Source organism: Macaca thibetana, chromosome 16 (assembly GCF_024542745.1).
Source record: "Macaca thibetana thibetana isolate TM-01 chromosome 16, ASM2454274v1, whole genome shotgun sequence".
Taxonomy (NCBI): Eukaryota; Metazoa; Chordata; class Mammalia; order Primates; family Cercopithecidae; genus Macaca; species Macaca thibetana.
Window position 1 is genome coordinate 10,502,575 of NC_065593.1, and position 8,599 is coordinate 10,511,173.

At 43.8% G+C, this 8,599-nt stretch overlaps 1 non-coding gene and 1 pseudogene across 1 annotated transcript; both read left to right on the top strand.

Annotated features, from left to right (window-relative positions):
- The first annotated feature begins 1,059 nt into the window (after positions 1-1,059).
- LOC126939498 (60S ribosomal protein L15-like) lies at positions 1,060-6,142 on the top strand (annotated as a pseudogene).
- A 1,800-nt stretch (positions 6,143-7,942) lies between these two features.
- On the top strand, positions 7,943-8,048 carry LOC126939990 (U6 spliceosomal RNA). Its single transcript, XR_007720523.1, has one exon. It is a non-coding gene; the product is annotated as a U6 spliceosomal RNA (small nuclear RNA).
- The last annotated feature ends 551 nt before the right edge of the window (positions 8,049-8,599 follow it).

Genomic DNA, 8,599 nt, shown 5'->3' on the forward strand with positions numbered 1-8,599 from the left:
TGTGTCAGTCTTCCTATCCCTGATGCAAAGATGTGAACACATTGAAACTGATAATCTCAGCTCCAGTCTGGTGTTCGCTCTTAACTCTGTCAGTTATGGTCAGGATGGAGGAGCCAGGAGCTGGAGCTTTTGCTATAAAAATCTGTCTCATTGAGTGCTGTGACTTAGGCAGGTCCTTTAAGGTGACATCAGGGAGCAGAGAGGAAATTTCTGGTATCCTCAGAGCGTCTCTGCATCCTAGCGCTGGCCTCGGAAACAGAAAGCCATCACTTCCGCTGGCTGAACTGCCCTCCTCCCTCCTTCCTGCACAGACCAAGTCAAACCTGTTGGCCTCTGTGACTGCTTTTCCTGTCCCTTAATTCTCTGATTGACATACTCTTTTTTTAATATGTAAATATGTTCAACCAAGTTACATTTCAGTGGAGCTGGTCTGAGAACTATTCTATATATTTCTAGTAACTTTGCATGTTTCACTTTAACACTCAAAGGAAAAGGATGATTGCCCCGTTGTTGAGAGAAGGAGCACTTCACTGTGGGCTTCAAGTTCTGATTACCACAATTAATAATAACAGTGTTATTAATAACAACTTTATTTAGGGTTTTCATTATTGTTCAGAAAATGTAATCCTTACAACAATATAAGGCATTTGGTGATGCTCAGATCTACAGAAAATAATAATTGTTTTCTCTTATTAAAAGTAATGGCTGGTACTCTGTAATTGCCCTTTCCGACCTTCACACTAACCCTTCTAGCCAGGACTTTGCCCTCAGTCCCACAGTTAGTAGGATCACCTGACTTGAAATCCCAGACTCCCCACCCTCCCAAAGTGCCCCACCTGTGTCCCTGAATTCTCGAGAGTGTCTTAGATGGGATCTTCTTGTCTGTCCTTTAAGGCTCTGCTCAGACACCACCTCCTCTGCAAAATCTTCCCTAGCTCTCCTTGCAAGCATGGCTGCTCCTTCTCCAGGGTTCTCCCAGCAACCAATTCATGCACAGATGGTTATTGAGGACTGTCTCTGTGGCAGGCATAACACCAAGGGCTGAGCATACAGCTAAGAATGAACCAGACCACAGCTGCTACCTTCATGGAGCTAAGGTATGATGGGGAGGTGAATGTAGGGAGGAAATATCGAGTGCCAAGGGAGTCCTCCTTGAGGGCAGCAGCCTTGCTTGGAAAGCCAAGATGCTGGCTTCCTAGGAACTGGCATTTATGTTGCAAAGTGAAGGAAGAGCACGGCACAAGTAGGTGGAGAAGGGAATCAAAGTATATTCTAGGCAGGAGGATGACAGGGGCAGGGACAAAAGAGAAGGCAGCATGTCCAGGAACCAGAAGTCTTCCAGGGTGACTGGAGTGCAGAGCACAAAGCAGTGAGAAGCCAAGTTGACCAGGGCTTTGGGTTCAGCTTCGAAATTTGGGGCTGCGTCCTAAGGTCAAGGGAACTTTGACTTTTTTTTTTTTTTTTAACATGATAATGCCAGTGTGGGAGTGAAAATTGTTTGGGAGTGAAAATAGAAATCAGCTCAAAGTAGCTAAAGTGAAATGTAGAAATTTATTATAAGGATTCATAGAAATTTAATGAAACTTAAGCAAGAAAAGAGCCTGGAGTCATGATCTGGAAACTCTTGGGAAAGCCCAGAGTTGGTATGTCTCCATCTGTGCTGTTGCCGCTCAGTGTTTCTGCTTCACTACTTTCCCTTCCTCTGTCTGCAGTTTATTTTCCTTGCTTCTCCAAAAACAGGGTAGATGACAGTCACCCTGCAACCCTTAGATTGCAACTTATGGTTCTATCTGTAGAACATTGTATTAGTTCACTTTCACACTGCTGATAAAAACATACCCGAAACTGGGAACAAAAAAGAGGTTTCATTGGACTTATAGTTTCACATGGCTGAGGAGGCCTCAGGATCACAGCAGGAGGCGAAAGGCACTTCTTACATGGCAGTGGTAAGAGAAAAATGAGGAAGAAGCAAAAGCAGAAATCCCTGGTAAACCCATCAGACCTCATGAGACTTATTCACTATCATGAGGATAGAGCAGGAAAGACCAACCCCCATGATTCAATCACCCCCCCGCCCGAGTCCCTCCCACAACATGTGAGAATTCTGGGAGATACAGTTCAAGCTGAGATTTGGATGGGAACACAGCCAAACTATATCAGGCATTATGGTAAATGGAATAAGCCAGGTACAGAACGACCAATACGGCATGATCTCACTTATATGTGGAATCTAACACACTCACAGAAGCAGGGAGTAAAATGGCAGTGGTCAGAAGCTGGGGTGTGGGGATAATGGTTCCAGAGATATTGGTCAAAGGGTACAAACTGTCAGTTACACAGGATGAAGATCCAGACATCTAATGTACAGCATGGTGACTATAGTCAGTAATACTTTCTTGTATACTTGAAATATGCAAAATCAGTAGATAGTCAATGTTCTCAGCACATACACACAGTGACTGTGTGAGGTGATGAATATGCTAATTAGTTTGATAGTAGTAATTTTTTCTCAATGTATAGTACATGTATATCAAAGCCTCCTGTTTTATACCTTAAATATACACAATATTTATTTGTCAATTATACTTCAATAAAGCAGGATTAAAAAAAGAAAAGAGAAAGGAAAAAAACAAGAGGAAGGAAGGAAAGGAAATGAAAAGAAAGGAAGAAAGAAGGAAAAAACAAACTAAAGGGTCTGGCCATACAGAGAGACACACACAACAGTGGTTACTGACTCCCATTCAAACTTTATGGAGAAAGAATTCAGTTAAGCCAGCTTGGATCAGTGTATTCATGCCTAACTCAATGAGCTATGAGCTGGGCAAGGAAACTCCAGCTTTCATGATGCAAACATGACTTCAGGAATCAGCACACGTCTCTATGAAGGAGAGGTACTGGCTTATAGGTTCAGCAGACCTCCAATGGCAACTGCTGTAGACATAATCAGATCCACAATTGAAGCAGATGACCACATCTGCCATGTGGAAGAAGGTCTGCAGGGGAGCAGCAGTGGAGCTAGAAACACCAGAACGTTACCCCACCAGGTATGAGACAGTGAGGACTTAGACAGGCATGGTGGCTGTGGCACTTGGGAAACTCTCCAGAGATACAGACGGAGGAAGGACTAACAAAACTTGATTATGAGGTATAGGGAGAGGAATGTCAGGTAATTGTTGGGTTTCTGGCTTGACCAACTGGGTGGACAGTAATGTCATTAACAAAACATCTAGGACATTAGAATAGAAAGAGGGGGTGGGTGCAGCTCAGAGAACAAGAATTCTATTTGGGACATGTTGAGTTTCAGGCAGCCTGTGAGATGTCTAAGGAGAGACATCCAATGGGCTGTTGGATGTATTTCTCTTGAAGAGAGGGTTGCCCTTAAGAGACTGGCATAGCAATGGTAATTAAGGCAATGGAAGTGAAAGAAGTGCTCTAGGAAGAGCACAGAGCATGAGAAGAGAAAGAGGCTTAGGACAGGTCCTGAGGAATTCCAACTTTTAATTGTTGGGATAGTGATATGGTTTGGGTGTGTCCCTACCCAAATCTCATCTTGAATTGTGGCTCCCATAATTCCCACGTGTTGTAGGAGGGACCTGGTGAGAGATAATTGAATCACGGGGGCGGTTTCCCCCATACTGTTCTCATGGTAGTGAATAAGTCTCACGAGAGCTGATGGTTTTATAAGGGGAAACCCCTTTCACTTGGTTCTCGTTCTCTCTTGTCTGCCACCATGTAAGACGTGCCTTTTGCCTTCCACCATGATTGGAAGGCCTCTCTGAGCATGAGGAACTGTGAATCCTTTAAACCTCTTTTTCCTCATTAATAACCCAGTCTCGGGTATGTTTTTATCAGCAGTGTGAGAACTGGCTAATATAGGTAGCCCAAACTGAGAAGCAGCAGCCTAAGAAATCGAAGGGAAACCAGAAGAGAGAGTCACGCCAAGCAAATGTTTCAGAAAGAATGGAAATGTTGTATTTGACAAACATTCCTAAGAGGCCAGGGAAATCACTGAAAGATGTCCAGTAAAACAATTCATTTATGGTATTACGTATTTTTTGTTAACATGTCTAACCACTAGCTTGAAACCTTTAGTAAACATGGTTTTGTGCCTTTGTTCCCAGCAACTAGCAAAACGTCTGGCACAGAGTAAAGCCTCAAAAACTGTTTATTGAATGAATGAATATGCCATAGGCATTAAAAGGTCTTAAAAATCACTTCTAGAGGAGATAGAAAACATGTAACAAGTCTTCAGTCATTTGCAATAAATGAACAGAGAAATCAACAAGATCTTTGAAAAGAACTGCAGTCTCACTAATAATCATTATGTGAATAGCCCACAGCCTACCTAGCTCGAATCACAATCCTACCAGTGGCCACCACCTAAAGAGTGAGTTGTGTGCTCAAAAACAATTTTATTTATGTGCTTTCAGTATTCCAATTGTATTTACATAATTAAATTTCATTATCTCCAAAGTCAAGGTCATCTTCAGTCTAATCCTTGCCTGAATTATCTGAAGACTCTACCATTAACAGGTTTTTCCTCCATTTGTGAAGCAAAAGTGCACGTGTTAATAGACACTCACAGCCAAAATCTGACCTTGACCCCATCCAGCTGGCCAAAAACAAAGAGACAGATGGAAAAATCTAAAAATCACCTTTTTGTTTGTAGAGAGTGTGAACAACCAGTAACTCGTCAGGTGGGTGATGCTTCTCCCCAAGGGCATCAATGTCCTTTAGCCGTGGGCATGGCCAAGGTACTGAGGACTCAAAGATGACCTTGATGATGACAACAAGGACGCCGTGTCACAAGGCATCTGGGCCAGATGTGAAACTTTAGCTGATACTGACGGGAGTCCAGGTGAGGAAACCTGCAGCCAAGGCGGTCAGGAGGCACTCGGCAAGGGATGCAGGAAGAGGGGCTTTGATGGTGGCTGTTTGCCAGTCGGTACAGAGCATTTCTGCATTTTAATAATTCCAACGGCCTTTCCATCTGGCAGCAGCCATCCAGTAAGCCAAGATGGGTACACACAAGGACACCCAGGAGCCATGGAGGAAGAAGCAGTCTGATGTAATGCAGCTTCTTCTGAGGGATACGAGGCCAAGGAAGGTTACGAGAGCACCAGAAGAAAAGGGGCTAAGGACAGGTCCTGGGGATTCCAGCTTGTAATTGTTTGGGTAGCCCACAACGTGTGCTGAGAAGACTGCACTTTCTTCTGAGAGATACAAGTCCAAGCAAAGTTACAGGGCACGAGAAGACTAAAGGAGTTTTCAGACTAGTGGATAGACATGTTAGCAAAAAACTGTAATACCGTAATGGGTTGTTTAACTGGACCCGTTTCAGTAAAACCCTTTCAGTCATTTCTCCTGGCCTCTAAGGAGTGTTTGGAAAAGACAACATTTCCATTCTTTCTGAAACATTCGCTTAGTGTGACTCTCTTCTGGGTTCTTTTCCATCCCTCAAGTCAGATACAAGGGGCACGGGCTGGGATAGAAGGCCAAGCCAGGTTACGTTATATATAGGATTCACATGCGCCGTGGTGGCCAAAAACACCCAGTTCCTAAGGATGCAACTTACAGCAAGCCTGTCCATCCTGGTATTAACCAGCTAACGTTTGCTCAAAGCCTTGGGTTCCTTGCAGAGGAGCGAGCTGGATGCCACTGTGGGCCTCTAAGAGGCCTGAATTCTCATTGCGTTGGTAAAGATTCCTCATACAAATTTGTTGAGGTTATCCTCATTGATACATTGCGTAAAGCTGTCAGAAGAAATCCTGACATCCTGTGAATCACCTCAGCAGTCCACAAGCACAGGGAGATGAATGGGCTGATCGCTGCAGGCTGAAAGAGCTGTGGCCTTGGAAAGGGCCGTAAGTTCCACCACACTGTTGGTGGTTCTCGCTGTGCAACGTGGAGAAGGCACAATACTCTCCGGCTCCACCGTTACCACTAATATAAACAATGTTTGTAAAACTCACACCTAAGAAACAATTTAGGACAGTCAAACAAAAAAACAAAAAAACCTCCAATGGCCATACCTCTTTGCACTTACTGATGGGCCAGCAGCCCAAGGCATACCAGCTCAGGCTATCGCACTCCTACCTATTTAACAGGTTAAGAAACTGAGGTTTGGTGAGATAAGATTTGAAGAAAGGCCCACAGCTAGTGGCAGAAAAATTGGCCATAGAACTCATCTCTTCGTTCTCAGATCCAGTGTTTTATTTTACGTCATCACTCATAAATTTCCCCTAGAACTGTTATGAGCATCCAAATACCTGTTACTAACAAGAATACGAAACCTGGGCTGGCTCAGCAACTGTACCGTTAATGAGACAGTCCCGTAACAATAGACATATGATCAGGAAGGGGTCTTCTCCTCCATGGAAAATCTGCAAGTTTTCATCATGGAATCATGCATTCTAACAAAGGCTGGTTCCAGGAAGAAGCAGGCAAATTCTGAAATACTCTCCCAGGGTGAACCCCCCTGCAGGTGATCCATCTGACTCCATTTCACCGCAGGGAAGATCCATCTCCGGGACTCTTTCACATGCCGAACATTCTAGGTATGAGACATGATAATTAACTGCATGTTCTGATAAGCTGGCTGACAATTAAAGCCGAGGTTGCTAAGCAGTTCTGATAACAATTACCGATGTGGTTTTCATATTTTGTGACAAGGGTCTAAAAAAGAAGCATATTATGATTCCTGGTGGATGAAGCCCCTGCTAGTCATGTTTTAATTATTAACTTAATTATATGGATGAAGCAGTAGGTGGTAATTTAGTTTCTTCACTGACACTTAATTCTCGCTCACTCAGCCACCAGGCTGGGAGGCTCTTCAGAAGCAGTTTGTTTCAGGAATTCATTCTAGATATATCCAGCAGTGTCAGGGCTCTACCACCATGTGTCCCTCTGAAACGGAGGCAGGAATGGGTAGGAGGGTGGGTGGGAGAAGAAGTGATGTGTCCTGGTAAACTGCCATGATCTGGATACACTAAAATGAGCTAGCTATGGGAGACCTGGCCCAGATGAGCACTGGCTGTGAATATGAAGCTGAATATGCCAAGCACGGTGTTCAAACAACACACTTTCCTCATTAAGTCCAAAAGTTATTGGGAGAATATAAAGAGTGAATAAGAGGCCAGGCACGGTGGCTCATGCCTGTAATCCCAGCACTCTGGGAGGCCAAGGCCGTTAGATTACCTGAGATCAGGAGTTCGAGACCAGCCCGGCCAACACAGTCAAACCCATCTGTACTAAAAGTACAAAAAATTAGCTGGGTATGGTAGCGGATGCCTGTAATCCCAGCTACTCAGGAGACTAAGACAGGAGAATCTCTTGAACCCAGGAGGTGGAGACTGAGGCAAGCTGAGATCGTGCCAGTGCACTCCAGCCTAGGCAACAAGAACGAAACTCCATCACCAAAAAAAAAAAAAAAAAAAAGGAAAATGAATAAGAGATTGGGAAGATTGTTCTGGGCTCCCCACTTAAGAGTGGAGGATGCGGACTCAAGGCTTTTAGAGAAAACATTTTTCGTTCCCGTGGCCTTTCTAGAGTTTTGCATGTTCTTATTTTTCAGAAAGAGCCACTCCGTTTCCCTTGGAATGTCAGTGGAATCTATTTAGATGTGATACTTGCCTGATCTCTGCTTGCTAGACCAAACAGGGAAGGACCTGGTGTAATGGACAAGGAAAAAAGAAAGATCACGAGGAAGAGTTATGATCTAGAGAAAAATATACCCCCAGGGCTGTTTCCTAAGCCCACATGGTTGGGAATGTGGTCAACTTCAAAGGCAACTCAGGAAGCCACATAGGATCCCAGCCATGAGGCATAGACCCCTGAAGCCAAGATTGGGAGGTATGGCTTAACGCTTAACCCAACCAAGTAGAGGCTTAAGCTACTGATTGTGTAGTACCTCAGTTAAGATTGGTCTAAAAAATTAAGTCATGTACTCACATTGGCAGCACATATGCTGAAATTGGAACGATACAGAGAAGATTAGCATGGCGTCGGTGCACAGATAACAAAAAACTTGTGAAGCATTCCATACTTTTAAAAACAAAAATATAAAAATAAAGTTTAAAGGTTGGATCAGGATAGACGTGTATATTTGTGACTTTCATAAGTAGAAGTATCCATATATGTGAACGTACTTAGCAAACATGGATCACATGATGCTTTTCACTGTTTTGTTTTTTGAGATGGAGACACTCTGTCGCCCAGGCTGGAGTACAGTGGCATGATCTCGGCTCACTGCAACCTCTGCCCCAGGTTCAAGCGATTCTCCTGCCTCAGCCTCTGGAGTAGCTGGGATTACATTTTTTTTGTTTTGTTTTGTTTTGTTTTTCCGTAGAGATAGAGTTTCGCCATGTTGCCAGGCTGGCCTCGAACTCCTCACCTCAGGTGATCTGCCCCCGCTTGGCCTCCCAATGTGCTGGGATTACAGGCATGAGCCACCAGAGCCAGCCCTTTTTACAGTTTCATAAACTGTGTTTTTGTGCTCACTTAACAGTACATCTCTATAAATAACGTTCATCATTTTGTCACTTAGTAACATCATCATTTTAAAATGGTTTATTTTGTCATCTAGTGAATGCATAGTCTT